The following is a 16,192-nucleotide window of genomic DNA, read 5'->3' on the forward strand; positions in this document are numbered from 1 at the left end:
ACAAAATAAAGAATTGAATTTACCTACCTGATGCGGCTCTTCCTAATGGGGCAACTCGTTGTGACTTTGGTATGAAGCGGTCAGCTCCGGTCGTCGAAGAGCCCCGCTGTGAGTACAGCGTTCCCGTGGTGAGGTAATCTAACATCGCAGATGAGGGAGGTAGTGTTTGTGCACAAAGGAATGAGAATGCAACAGGAACAGTGCAAGATGTGCATCTCCTCGTTGGGGTGAGGATAACTGTATTATGTATCTTAGCACGGACTCACTTGAGGAAACTCTGTATAACTACATAGACCATAAGGCCAAAGAAAGGGCCACGCCCACAGAGGCATCAGGAGCTAATTTAATGCAGTTGCACTGAACTTGTGTTTGATACTCATTTGCCGTACCCATTGAAGAAGGGTCTTATGGACTTGAAACGCGTCTGGCTTTTGGGTGTTTAAACTGGTTGACATCTATCATTTCCGTGTATGCAGCCTTCGTGCAAAATAAAGAATTCAATTTACCTACCTGATGTGGCTCTTCCTAATGAGGTAACTCGTTGTGACTTTGATATATATATATATATAGTTTAATGCTCAATATTTTATCTGGTATTAGAAAGGCATTTAACCTATTAGTGCTATGAGAGGATAAAAACGAGTCTCGTAATACATACAAAGCGGCCTTGCTGGTTTAAAGAATATATCTTGTTGTCGTATCGGTCTAGTGTTCATCTGACCGGAACCGGAAGGGGTGTAGCGGAAGTTGCAGGCAGCCATCTTATGCAGGCGCCAACCGCACACTGTTTAGACGTGGTCCAGGCGCTCCGGAGAATAAACTACAGTTAACTCACTTTAGTCTCCTGTCGTTCATGAAAGTAACATCATTACAATGGCGATGAGGGTGGGATCTGACTAGAGAGCCCACGGCGCATAAGCGACGAAGACAGCGAGAAGGTTAACGACGACCCGGAACGCGGCAGAGGACAAGGGAGAGGCCGAGTAGAAACGATCAGGCCATCACGAAAATCAACGTGGCGAACTCACAAGTAAGCCAACCGCAAATCCATCCCGAGCAACATTACTGCAGCGGGAAAGGCGGTGGAGCGGGAACTACATATAAGCTACTCACCACCCGGGGCACGAGGAGCCCCACTCCGCAGTAGAGAGAAAACCCGCGCACCAAGCTGGCGGCACTGCGAGAACAGGAGGAAGGAACGAACGCTGTTGTCGGAGTGGTCAAAGACGACTTGCAAACGCCACTGCACACAGACGGGGCGACGGGAGGCGGCTTGGTTAGCGGCGAACATAGTGAAGAAGACGCGGACGAGAGACAAGCCCCAGGCAGTCCGTCGAGCAGGCCAGTTCCGACGCACGCAGGACCCAGAGGGAACGGCAACATGGCGATGCAGTCCTCCTCCCTAACCCAGCTAGTACCATTCCTCCCCTAAAGAGGGGAACCCACGATGCCCTGGGAAGACTGGAAACGATATTTCCTCAATTACCTGGATGCGTTGGAAGAAGAGAATGGAGCGGCGTATGCAGGCCCCAGAAGGAGGAAGATCTTGCTACATAACTTAGGCCCGGAAGGTCTCAGGGCGTATGACACCATCGTCAAGAAAGCAAGAGATGTGACCGACTCCGACATGTTCAACCACGCACTTGAAGACATCGACACGCACTACAGACCTGTAGTGTGCGTAGCCATAGACAGACACAACTTCTTCAAGAGGAAACAGGAGGGCGGAGAGACAATCGATGAGTACGTAGCGTCGTTGCAGAAATTGGCGCTAACCTGCAAGTTCGGCGCGCTACATGACGATCTGATAAGAGAACAAATTATAATGCACACGTCCAGCACGCATGTGCAAGAAAAATGATGGGTGAATGGAGATGCACCCCTGAAGGAGGTTTGGGCCCTGGTGAAGAAGGCTGAAATGTCTAAGCGTTGCGCCCAAGCTGCTAGGAAGGATACTGGGGCGACGCAAATGGTCTGCAAGATTATGTCGCAGAACAAGAATAAGAAGGCCAAGCAGAGAGAACCACAGAAAGGGCAAGAACACAGACAAACATTCATCCAGGAAGCATGGCCAACAAGACAGGAAGAGGAGGACGGCCATGCTGCTACAGATGCGGAAGCTCGTCACACTTGGGAAACGATAAGGTGTGCCCAGCGTTCAGGGCGAAATGCGCGTACTGCCACATATTCGGACATTATGAAAAGGTGTGTCGCAGGAGGTCGAAGGGAGCCACGGTCAAGTACATAGAGCAGGAGACCCAGGACGACGAAGAAAACCTAACTGGGGGAAGAGGAAACAGAGGAAGTCCTCTACATTGATGCCCAGATCTTGGACGTAGGGTATACAGATTCGGACAAACCACGGCTCGACATGCACATTGGAGGAGTGCCCATTGAAATCATTGCAGACTCAGGAGCCCCCATCACCATTGTACAATGACAGGTGTGGAAGGAGAAGTTTGAACCGATCATTAAGGAAAAGCTACGTCCAATGGACCTACGGCCGGTCACGTACACGGGACAGAAAATACCGATGTTAGGTTATTGTCCGCTACTATTTGTTGTTCAGAGGACGCAAGGCTGAGTGCAAGCTATACGTCGCGGAGAAAGGACCGTCGGTGCTCAGCTGGAAAGATCAGGGAGCACTGGGAATACTGCTGAACCCTGGAGGCATAGAAAAGGCCATGCTTATGAACGTGGAGGACAGGGAAGAGATAGAGGCCTGGCGCAGAGGATACCCCAAAGTGTTTGATGGGCGAATAGGAGAACTAGCCCGGTACACACACCTGATTAAGCTAAAGGAGGGAGCCAAACCGGTCATCCACAAAGTGAGGAACATCCCCTTCCGCAGCAGGGAGGCAGTGCAGGCAGAACTCGACAGACTGGAGAAATACGGAGTGATACGGAGTGATACAGGCCATCGAGAGTGCTGAATGGCCTTCACCATTGGTGGTAGCCCAAAAGCCAAAAGGGAAGGTGAGGCTGTGCGTTGACCTCAGGGAACTAAACAAAAACATCCTGATTGACAAGTTTCCCCTTCCGCGTATAAGTGAAATGTTGGCTAAAACCAAGGGCGTGAAATGGTTCTCGACGGTGGACTTATCGTCTGCCTACCACCAAATAAAACTTCATCCGTCGTGCAGCCACCTCACATCATTCATTACACCCTTCGGGTGCTACAAATTCGTCAGGATGCCATTCAGGCTGGCATCAGCAGCCGCAGTATTCCAAAAGTTGATGCACAGACTCCTTCGAAAGGTTAATGGTGTTCAGTTTTTCCAGGACGACATCCTGGTAATGGGCAAGTCCAGACAAGAACATGATGAGAAGCTACACACCGTACTGCGAACACTGCAAGGAAATGGATTAACAACAGAGTGGTCCAAGTGCAAACTCGGGGTACCATCGGTTACATACCTCGGCCATGAAGTCAGTGGACACGGCATTGAACCCAAGAAATCCAACATTTAGGCGATATTAGACGCGCCGGCCCCAGAAAAAAAAGAGGACGTCCGGTCGTTCCTGGGAATGGCCGAGAACTATAGTAAATTTATACCTCACTTTGCCACGAAGACACACTGTTTGCGCCAACTGCTCAAAGAAAGGAATGGGTTCAGATGGACCAATGAGGAGCAGGAGGAGTTTGTCAAACTGAAAAAGGAAATGAGCAAAACAATTCCACTAACAGGATTTGACCCGGATGCTGAATCAATCCTCACCACAGATGCGAGTGAACGAGGCCTGGGCGCAGTGCTCACGCAGAGATCAGCCCTAGGGGAAGTGTCGACGAACAGCTTCGCCTCGAGATCCCTGGCACCCAACGAGGAAAAATTCAGCGTCATTGAAAAAGAGATGATGGCGGTGGTGTGGGCCATGGAAAAGTTTAGGCAGTACCTGTGGGGTGCAAGGTTTCTAGTCAAGACAGACCATAAACCCCTGGTAAAGGTTCCAACATCCAACGGTCATGCTCACGCCATGCCCAGAATAGCCAAAATGACACTACGCTTACTAGATTTCGTGTATGATGTGGAACACATACCGATTCCCCAGAACAAGGTAGCTGACTTCCTGAGCCGGGCGGCGGCCAAGGAGGACGCGGACAAACAAGAATCCTCCCAGTGGGACAACTATGTGGTGGCAACAGTAGAAGACATGGAGAAAGTGATTGGAGCTCAGGAATGGGAAGAGGCATACAAAGCGGACGAGGACCTGCAGGCGATAAAAGGGTACGTGGTCCACGGGTGGCCCGAGAAAAGACACTTGAAGGAGACATTAAGAAGGTATTGGGAAATAAGGGACGAGTTGTCCCTAGGGGGAAATCCCCTGTTTCTGCTGAGAGGTTACAAAGTGGTCCCCCCCCCCCAAGGGATCATTGAACACTTGATGACCTTGTTGCACGAGGGACACCAAGGTATCACCAAGACTAAAGCGTTGGCTCGTCAAGCCTACTGGTGGCCAGCAATCGACACACAAGTAGAACGGTTTGTGCGACAATGTGAGTCGTGTGCCAAGGCGGATAAGTCCCAAACACTGTTGAGGCCCCCATTGGGAATGTTTCCGGTGCCTGAAGGACCATGGGAGATGGTATCAGTGGACATTATGGGACCAGTACTGAACGCCAAGGGCATTCCAAAGTATGCCATAGTATTAATTGACAAATACTCCAGGTGGCCTGAAGTGGTCATAAAGGAAGCAGTGGACACAGATACCGTGATAGCCTTCCTGAGGGATGTGTTCATCAAAGAAGGAATTCCCAAAACCATCATAAGTGACAATGGGCCGCAGTTCACCTCAGGAAAATGGTATGTCTTTGTAGCCAGAAATGGGATCGAAGTCAAGCACACGCCCGTTTATCACCCAGCCGGCAACGGACAAGTAGAACGATTCAACAGAGTGATCGTGGGCACCATAGAGGCAGCCATAAATTACGGATTGGACTGGGAGAAGGAAGTGCCCAAAATGTTGTGGGCGTACCGCATCACGCCTGGGAGCACGGGGTACAGCCCCTTCAAAGTACTGAGAGGGAGAGAACCATTTACCAAGGACAATACAGTATGGAGGAAGATGGTCCTGCAAAGTAAGTGGTCTCCAGCGGTGGTCAGGAGAAATCTAGAAAGAGCACAAGAAGCCTACACCGAACACTTCAACAGGAAATGTGGTGTACAAGAAGTGGAGCTAGAGAAGGGAGATTGGGTCAGGGTAGAAGTGGCAACCCTAAAGAGGAAAGGAGAAACTAAATTTACACCACCCCTCCAGGTGTTAGAACCTTATACCAGATCGGCACTACTCAGTGATGGAAAGGTTTGGTCACAAGACAGAATGGCCAAGTGCAGCAAGAAATTGGAGAGGGGAGCGGAGACTGACGAAGGGATTGAGGATGTCGAAGGAGGCAAAGAAGAATGTGATGGAAGGAGCACAGAGCAGGTAGAAGAAAGTACCCAGCAAGTGGAAGAGAGAGCTTTGAGGCAGGACGAGGATGTCAGAGGAACCAGTGGCGCAAAAGAAAGGAGCGAGTTTAGATCGTTGAAGGAAAAGGCAGGAAGCACCGTAGAAGGGACAGACGCAAGTGAACCGGAGCAGGCGGAACAGAGTGAGGGGAGAAGAGAACGAGCTGCAAAGACGAGAGCTGGAAGAACCATAAGAACTCCGGAGAGATTCAAAGACTTTGAAATTGACTACAAGTAAGACTGTTCCTATTTGCTTTGAAACATTTTATTGTGAATAAAGGGGGGAGATATGTGGTATCGGTCTAGTGTTCATCTGACCGGAACCGGAAGGGGTGTAGCGGAAGTTGCAGGCGGCCATCTTATTCAGGCGCCAACCGCACAGTGTTTAGACGTGGTCCCGGCGCTCCGGAGAATAAACTACAGTTAACTCACTTTAGTCTCCTGTCGTTCATGAAAGTAACATCATTACACTTGTATGCTCAATTTGAACAATAGCAGAGGCTTTGGAATTAATTCCAGTCCAGGTTTTGAATGCAACAACAAGTTGTGTGACAGTACACCATTATTTACTGAGAGAACTGCTCTCAGCAACACTGGACTAATTTTCTTTGAAATTACTCATTTATTTGTTTTATATTTAGTAATTCTGAGAAGCAAATGAAATGTGCTGTATTAACTTTTTAACCCCTTGGATGCGTCGGATGGCCCCCGGCTATCCGACTTCACGGTGGGCATGTGCGGAGGACGGCCATGGCCATTTGAACCACGCCCACCTTTTATTTTGCCCGCACTGCTGTGGAATTTCCACCGCAGTTAAACGGTTAAAGGTCACACACTGACATACAAACCTTTTTAGGTCTCGCCTTGGCAACGCATGCGCTGTGTCAGCGAGACCTGAAGTAATCTCTATAGGTTGGCAAGCGGCCGGTAGTTTCTTCTGCGGCTTGCCATTTGCTGAATGTTCGTATCACTTTTGTTACCTTTGTTTTAATTGGCAGTTGATGTCCAACTGACCTCCGTGTAGTCTGGAAGCAGCCGCCACCACCTACAGTTTTCGTCCGCACTGTTGTACTCATTCTTTGTCTCGCGCATCTCTGCCTGACTTAAACATCGCAGCTGTGCATGCGCAAGGAGCCGGTGTGTGCGAGGGGGCATGCTGCTTGTTTATGTTGTCCTCTAAGAAGCTCAAGAGCTGTGCATGCTTGAATCTCTTTCCCTCGGCCTGGTTAGCTGCATGCGAAAGCGTTGGGCAGAGTCTGTAACCAAGGTTTCTGTGTCCTGCCCTGCCCAACTAGTGACTTATGATTGGTGTTTTGTAACAGCAAGCCGGTGCGGGACCATTGTTAGTCTTTGATTAGCTAGCGCTGAAAGTGGTAGACGTAACTCAAGTTTTGGGAATTGTGCACCGCCTTTCGGACAGCCTCTGGCTCGTGATTGGTGGGCGGTGACAGCAGTGGGTGGGGCTTGTTTTGAAGTTTTGCTGGCCGGGTATCTTAGTGCTGAAGGTCAGCTGAGGAGGGAGCCGAACCAGCAGGTTTCCAAAGGCCCCTGATCACCCTGACTTGAGCTGCCTGTCTTTTGTGTTTTTAAGCATTATGCACTATCCAGTATCATTTGTGGCACTGCACCTCTCACTGACGCGTCTTCTCTGTAGGCACAACGTTTTTGGAGAATTTCAAATAACACCTTTTCACAACCGCATTATACCACATGTAGCCAATGCATTTCTTTGACCTTTGGGTATCAGAACATTGCACCTTTTGACAGACAACACCACCACTTGTTAGCAGCGCATTCCAGATGTGGTCTGCAGCATGCCTCAGACGGTATCACGTGGGCCCCCATGTCAGCTGTGGATTGTATCACAGAAGCACTGCACTCGAGGGCCAGGGTGGTCATGCAGTGCTGACCCAGGACTGTGGTCACCAAAAGAATGTAATGCTGACTGTGTATTTTGGTGCTCAATCTGCAGCGTCAGCAGGGTGCTCTTTTTTTAACACCTTCCATGCTGGTGACGGAACCGCTCCGTCACCAGCCTCGGCCGCTGTGTGCTGGTGACGGAGCGGTTCCGTCACGGCCCGCTCGGCACGCCTGCGCGGCCGTGATTTCGCGCCTGCGCTGTGCGTTCTATTGAGTGGGGGGGCCGTGACGGAACCGCTCCGTCACAAGCACAGCGCGCCCGAGGCTCGTGACGGAGCGGTTCCGTCACGAGCTTGGGAGCAACACGCGGCCCCCCTCCAGCGCTGCGGCAGACAAACAAATAGGTAATGCTATTCTTTTTGTACTATGGCCTCTCTCAAGTAGCGTCCAAACCTGGGCCTATATGTGGTTCTGGCTGCACAGCACAGTGGTATGCAGTACTCTACGAGGTTGTTATTCCTCCAATATAGTGGTACGCCGTATTCTTCCCATTTTATTGCTATTTGCTCCTCGCAGTTACAGTTGCAGCCTCTCTCGTTTAGTCAGGACATAATGATAATGTTTCTACATCTGAGCTTTAATTTAGTTATTTAACGTTACTTTATCCAACTAGGCGGAGACCCCGGGCAGTATACAGGCAGGTAACTTAATTAAACATTACCCGTCTGATATCGTAGTAAGGCCATAACCTCGTGCAGAGTGTTGATGGTGCCTATTATGTGCAAAACAAAATTAATGCGATCTTGCTTTTAAATGTATGATACACACTCTCAGCCGCTGCTTGAATTGCGGCGTTGCTCAAACAAAAAAAAATAAACTTCAGCAGCAAGAATAATACAATAAACGTGCATTCACAAGAAGTATTAAACAGGCTAGTTGTGTATTCCTTACTGGTATCATTTTATTTCAATGATCTCACTGCCACTGCAGCAGCACTAGAATGCCTGTGCCACCCCAGAAGTGATTTAAAGATATGTCTGCTTCACAGCAACGCACCCGGGCATTGCTTTCTTCTGCAGAGCACTGCTCTCCTCTTTTAGACCCCCAAGGCGCTTTCTACAGGCTTCAGGAGGGAGGGGACTGCTGGCATGTGTGTATATCCACACATGTGGTGTCTGCAGTGATAGAAACCCACTATAAGCAAGTGGTGTGTGCCTCCGGAAGGAGCAGGTGCCACTAGCCGAACTTGCATGCGCGTCAGGATGTCCGGGGTGTGAGTAAAAGACAGGGTGTGCACTTAACACACTTCTCATCCCTTCTTGCTGGAAGAGGGCACATTATTGTGGGTAGCAGCCTCGGACTAACTACTGAGCAGCCTGACACTACCGGAAGAGCTATTCTTAGAGTTTAGCGTGTGGTTGGCTGGGTTATATTGCTTGGCTGGGTTGTAATCGATAACACTGATAATACTACAAATATAGTCTGCAGAAATGGCAAATTATTTCAGTCTCCAATGCTTTTCAAAACACTTAAAAACTTCTTTACAAGTTTAAACCTGCCCTGATTTGCAAACAACGGACACTTGTGACAGCTGTCTCATTCCGTTATGGGGTCCCTTTTATTACGGTGCCATGGTCTAATCCTGTTGAAGACCAACCCCGAGGTTAGTTTATTCAGTTGCATCAACGATTGACCTAAGCCCTGGACATTACTGTACATAGTGGCTGCCTGGGCTTGTTAAACAAGTATTTCCAATGCAAATTGGTCTCGCATTGCTGAGATTTAGAGTTACTGGCATTGTAAATGACAATGCCTTTTAACAATGTGTTTTGGTTTGTAGTGAGAGGAAACAAAAACAAGCATTTGCAATGCAAATGTGAATTTGAGCTATTGACCTTGCAAATGACAATAACTTTTATTCTTGTTTTCATTTTTAAAACATAAATAAAAGGCATTGTCATTTACAATGCCAACAGCTTAAGCTCGCATAAATGACCTATTGCATTCCAAATGCTTGTTTAAGCTGCTACCAATCGTTTAGTATGTTGTCTATGTCTATTTTGTTTTAACTTTAATGGAGCACGAAGATGGTGGATTGCAGATTGAGAAAGGCAGTTTCACTGCCGAAACGCGTATCTGTGTTCCTGTATCTGGGGAAAACTTAACCCAATAAACATGTCTGTTTCCTTAAGTGCATGAGTGCCGGTTTCCATTCTCAAACTGAAGTTTGGATTATTCTCTCTCTCTCTCTCTCTCTATAATATATATATTACCTACTGGCGGTTGCCAGTAGGTAGTTATAGATAGGACCTATTTTCCATAGGAAATCCGCAACATTCTATTTGGAATAACTTTGGCGCCGGTTGACGAATCTTTGTGAAATTTTCAAAACTGGTGGGGCGATTCGGTCCTGAAAGTCTTGGGGTGATTTGTCAAGCTGGGGCCGAGAAAAAAGGTGGGTCCCAAAACGTGTTTTCCCCATGCAATTTGTTATAGGAACGGTTCATCGTGGCTACAGCCCAAACTGCTGAACGGAATTACACCAAATTTGGCAAAGAGGTAGTCCTTAGTTCAGACTCGTGCCTTTTGCTTAAATAATGTAAATCCGTGCAGTAGTTACTGAGAAAATGACATTTAAAAGTACATATATATCTATGGCCGCAGTGGACCCGGGCACCCTAAGCGCACCCTGCCATGCACGAGCTGTATTCTTATTGGCTGTCAACACTCCAAATCAGGAAGTGTTGGCAGCCATCTTGTGCCTCGGTAGAACCCAGGCACAAGGAACTTATAAAAAAAACACGAAAAGCGGGCAGGGTAGAAACACCCTGACCCCCTAGGCCTGCTCAGGGGGTCCCACAAGGACCACCAGGGTCCCGCCTTTTTTTTTTTAATCGGCAAAATCCGCGCAGGGTGCGCGGATCTTGCAGATGGAAAAAAAAGAAACGCAGGCTACTGTGCTATATTAGATATTAGCCCCCAGGGGGCAAAATCCCGGGGGCAATGACTTAGTTCTGGGGGGCCCAAAGGGACCCCCAGCCCCAGGGATCACCACCCCCGGGGCTTCACTATAAATTGTGCGGGGGCTCATAGCCCCACAGTCCCGGGGACCGCCACCCCCTGGGCTTTGAAAAGAAGAGGATAGGGGCTCAAAGGCCCCCCCCCAAGCCCCAGGGACTGCCACCCCGGGGGCTTTTTGCTAATATATGCAGGGATCTAATGGCCCCCCGCAGCCCCGGGGACCGCCACCCCCGGGGGCTGGTTTAAAAAAAAGTAAGAAACCTGGGTGGGGGTGCTTGAGCCCCACCATACGCCCCGGGGACCGCCACCTCCCCGGGGCACTACGTTTTTAATTTGGGGGTCCATTATGCACCCTGAAGCCCCAGGGACCACCACCCCCTGGGGCTTTGAAAAACGTGGCAGGGGGCCACGCGGCCCCCCTCCTGGAGCCATTGATGGCCCTGGGGACCGCCAACCCCCAGGGCCGGCTCCTGCAGTGTCTGGAGATGCCCAACCCTGGGACACTGCTGTTTGCAAAGGCAGGGCGGGAGCCTCCCGTCTCCCGCCCTGTCATTGCAAACTGCTGTGCTTTATTGAAGCAAGATCAGGGAAACCTGCTCTTGCTTCAATGAAGCAAAGCTGATTGCTTTTCCATATGGAGAGCAGCATGTTAGCTGCTCCCGATGTGGAAAATAAATGCCGGCTCCCGCAGGAGGCTGGGAGCCAACAGGGACCGAGGGGGGATTGGGGACCCCCCACGGTCCCCAACGAGAGGCCAAGCCCTGGGGATGGGATCCCCGGGGCAATAAGTGGCCTGGGAGGGGCGCCACAAGGCCTCCCTCCCCCATTAAAAGTACAAAATAAAAAATAAATAAAACAATGGCCGGTCTCGGGAGATGGGGTCCCCGGGGCCTTAAGTGGCCTGAGGAGGGGGCTACCCAGCCCCCCTCAATAAAAATATTTTTAAAATTGGCCATGCCCCGGGGGATGGGGTTCCGGGGCCCGGAATTGGCCACGAGAAGGGGCCACACAACCCCCTTCCTGTAAAGAAAATTCTTATATTTAAATTTGGGGGTGAGGCCTAGGTGATGGGGTCCCCAGGGCCCCAAAAAAGTAAAAGGAAGGGGGGCCACACAGCCCCCTCACAAAAACACTCTGCAAACGCACCCTGTGGCACGTTTTAAATTGGGGAATTAATTCCCCTTCAATACTGGGGGTCCCTGGGGGCCAACTAGCCCACCAGGTATCTCCAGTAAGTGCCATAGACCTGCGTTGCAGAGAGGTGGTCCAGGTCACGCCCCTTTTTAAACCTCTCTCCAACGCAGCCTTGCGGTGTTTAGTGGAGGTACCTTGTGGGCTAGTTGGACCAAAGGTACCCTCAGGATTCAAGGGGACTTAATCCCCTAACTTAAAACGCATCACGGGGTGCGTTTGCATAGTGATGAAGGTAGGGCATGGGGCCTAAGGTGATATGTGTGCAAACACACCCTGTGGCGCGTTTTAAGTTGGGGAATTAATTCCTCTTCAATCCAGAGGTCCTCTGGGGGCCAACTAGCCCTCCAGGTACCTTCAGTAAGCGCCATGGAGCTGCGTTGCAGAGTGTTGTAAAAAGGGGCATGGCCTCTGAACACCTCTCTGCAATGCAGCTCCCTGGCGCATACATGAGGTACCTGGTGGGCTAGTTGGCCCACAGGGGACCTCAGGTTTGAAGAGTAATTAATTCCCCAACCTAAAACGCACTACAGGGCGTGTTTGCAGACATGCCACCTCAGGCCCCGCCCCCTTCGTTCACCATTGTGCAAACGCGCCCTGTGGTGTGTTTTAAGTTGAGGAATTAGTTACTCTTCAATCTTGAGGGTCCCTGGGGGCCAACTAGCCCCCCAGGTACCTCCAGTATGCGCTTGGAGCTGTGTTGCAGAGAGGTGTTCAGAGGCCACGCCCCTTTTTAAACCCCTTTTTACACCTGTCTGCAACGCAGATCTGTGGCGCTTACTGGAGGTACCTAGTAGGCTAGTTTGACCCTAGGGACCCTCAAGATTCAAGGGGACTTAATCTCCCAACTTAAAATGCGCCATGGTGAAGGGAGGGGACGGGGCCTGAGGTGACGTGTGCAAACACGCCCTGTGGTGCGTTTTAAGTTGGGGAAAAAATTCCTCTTCAATCCTGAGGGACCCAGGGGGCCAAGTAGACCACCAGGTGCTTCTAGGAAGCGCCACTGCGCTGTGTTGCAGAGAGGTGGTGCAGGCTGTGCCCCTATTTACATCTCTCTGCTACGCAGCCCTGTGGCGCTTACTTGATGTACCTAGTGGGCTAGTTGGACTCTACGGACCCTCAGGATTGAAGGGGAATCATTACTCCAACTTAAAACGTGCCACAAGGGGCGTTTGCACAGTGGTGAAGGGGGGGGGGGGGGGTGGTGTGGGAAAGTGGCTCTATATATACTGGACCGAAGTAAAATCAGCCGAAGTACGAATTCCGATTTACTCACCTGTTAGGAGAGACCTCAGTGTTGCATCTTTGAGCCCAGTTCTGATCCTGAAAAGTAATTCTAACCGTACTTACCAGTAACTTGAATTTACTTCCATAGGCTAACATTGACTGGTTTCACTTGGAAATTCTTTTAAGTGTGGAGTTTTGGAACTTTAAAATATTCATCTAAAATCAGCCGAACTACGAATTCCGATTTACTCACCTGTTATCAGAAGAGACCTCAGTGCTGTATCTTTGAGCACAGTACTGATCCTGAAAAGTAATTCTATCAGTACTTACCAGTAAATTGAATTTCCTCCCATAGGATATCATTGCTTGCTTGTTGCTGAAAAAGTTTCTAAGTGTGGAGTTTTGGAACTTACAAATATTCCTCTAAAATCAGCTGAACTACGAATTCCGATTTACTCACCTGTTATCAGAACAGACCTCAGTGCAGCATCTTTGAGCTCAGTACTGATCCTGAAAAGTAATTCTAACCATACTTACCAGTAAGTAGAGTTTCCTTCTATAGGCTAACATTGACTGGTTTCACTTGGAAATTCTTCTAAGTGTGGAGTTTTGGAACTTTAAAATATTCACCTAAAATCATCCGAACAACGAATTCCGATTTACTCACCTGTTATCAGGAAAGAGAGCCCAGCGCTGCATCTTTTAGCCCAGCACTGACCCTGAAAAGTAATTCTAACCGTACTTACCAGTAACTTGTATTTCCTTCCATGAAAATCCATTGGCTGGTTTTCACCAGAAAAGTTTCTAAGTGTCTACTTACACAAACTGTAAATATTCCTTAAAAATCGCCTGTATGATTTAAACGCATTCTTTCAACTGTTTACCAGCGATGCACCAGTACTGGATCCAGGATCCACCACTGAGTTACAAAAAGTAACGATAACACTACTTACCTGCTAAGTGAATTTCCTTTCATAGGATAACATTGGTGATTCTATGTGAAAACATTTCTAAGTGTCAACTTTTAAAATACAATTATATTCCTTAAAAATCACTACTGTAACCAAATCACTTTTACTGAACTGTTTACAGGAGATGTCCCAGGACTGAATCTAGGATCCAGTACTGTGGTTAGAAAAGTAATCCATAAAGTAACTAATTGCATTTAATTCAAAATTTCTACTGAGCTTAATGTTGCATTGTGTTTGAAATTGTGTTGCCCATTGCAACAACTGTAACTATTGTACTTAAATGTCTATTGCCTATTTCCAAAGTATTTAAACTAAAGAAATTCATTCTGAGAAAGTATATTTTGTAATGTAATGTATATTGTAATTATAATGTAGTTTAAAAAATAAAATATCTAAAAATAAATAGTTTAAAAAAATTTAGTAAATCAGTATCAAAAAAATAAATATAACAATTAATACATTTAAATATTGTCATTTAAAAAAACCTTTGAAATTCACTGAAAAAATCCATAGGTTTCAGACATGTTATAGTTAGGAATTAGCATTTAAAAACCTTTGAAATTCACTTAAAAAACCATAGGTTTCAAACATGTTATAGTTAGGAATTAGCATTTAAATAACCCTTAGAAATTCACTGTAAAAACGATAGGTTTTAGGGGTGTTATAGTTAGCTGGACATTTCACTCGTACAAAACCATTGAAATTCCTCCGTTATTGTTAGTTGTACTAAGTATAACTTGCGTGCCCGCAATCCACTGCTGATGATGTCACATATTACATAGTTCATGACATGGTCAGTGACAACACTGATGACATCTCAAATGACATCACTGATGACATCACTGATGACATCATCCATGTGACAATCTGATACATCTCATCATACACTAGTATAACCTTTTAACACTCATAAAATATGGAGTACCATATTTGAAACCATTGGCACACCAATACAAGTTTCTAAAAACCCACTCAGTGATTCCTGCATCTACAAACACATCTAAACACTTACCTAGAGATTCACTCATACATGCTAACAAAGATCAATAGAACACTATTAAATATACTTATACACCTACATCGACATTACACATCAACACACATAATATTCACTTATGCAGTCATCCTACTCACTTATGCAAACAATTGATCATACTTACATTTGCTAAGCTACACACTTATACGAACACCACTTTATTTATTCATACTTTTTTTAGGGTATTTTTTTAAATTAATGCATGATAGATCGAATACATTACAGTTCATGAACCCAAATTATTCAACAGAATCGATACCACACATAGAACACATAGAAGAAGCGAAAAGAAAAACAAGGCACTTTACAATAAATAAACTAGTTACATAATTGATCTTAGTTCAGAAAAAAGAAAAAAAAAACCCTGAGGTCCAGGGTGCTTAGGGTCATAATGATAATTCTCCATCCAGTCCGCTCATTCATCCATACAAGAGACCACCGGTACCCAAATCTCCCAGCCTAATTTCTTTTTCCAGTTACTTTCAAAGCATATAAACTATATTCTATATTAAATATCAATAGAAATCTAACCCTCCATAATTTAAAAGATGGTGCATCCTTCTGAAGCCACATTGAGGCAATACATAACCTAGCAACAGCTGTAACGAAAAAGATCAGGTACCGAAATTTGTAAAGCAATTGGTCCGATTCCTCTACCTCAGCTACCCCCAACAATACATGAGCAGTGTATAGTCTAGCTACCCCCCCCCCAACATTTCCGCTAAAAACTTCTCTATATGGCCAAAAAGAATGTTTAAGTGCCTACATGTTTAAAAGATGTGCACAATATCGGATTCATCCAGCCCACATCGAAAGCATTTTCCATCGTTAGACCCCCCCATTTAGACAATTTAGCTGGGGTGTAATAAAGGTTAAAAACCGTCTTATAATGTTGTGCACGAAGATTAGCAGACATAAACAATCTCCCAGCCAATTCAAAAGAGGTTTCGACCTGAGTGCCAAGGCGCCCCAGCCGGTTGTCCCATTTGATATTTTGCATCTCTAAGTCGCTACCCTTAGTATCTAACAGTAAGTTGTAGTGTGTACCAATACGTACATTTTTCCTCACGGCTTCAATGACAAGATTTACCTCAATGTTCCATTGATGTTTACATAAATATTCGTGGACTTGCAGATATTTGAAGAATTCAGACCGGAGGAGATGATATTTATCAGTTAACATTTCAAAGGACATCAACTCCCCATTGATATAGAAATCACCAATATATTGAACCCCTTTAGCCCGCCGCCTATCTATAATCCTGTCCCAAAATATCAGTGGGATGAGAGTTGTAGCAGTTAACGGGGTATATAGAGATACCTTCTCTAGTCTATAGTACTTTTTCACTGCCTTCCATACTTTATGAGCAGTATTTAGGACCTTAAACCTAGTTTCTTATAGTAGCTCATCTCGAGATTAACGAACAGCTGATTTTTGG

Source organism: Lissotriton vulgaris, chromosome 6, assembly GCF_964263255.1.
Source record: "Lissotriton vulgaris chromosome 6, aLisVul1.2, whole genome shotgun sequence".
NCBI lineage: Eukaryota > Metazoa > Chordata > Amphibia > Caudata > Salamandridae > Lissotriton > Lissotriton vulgaris.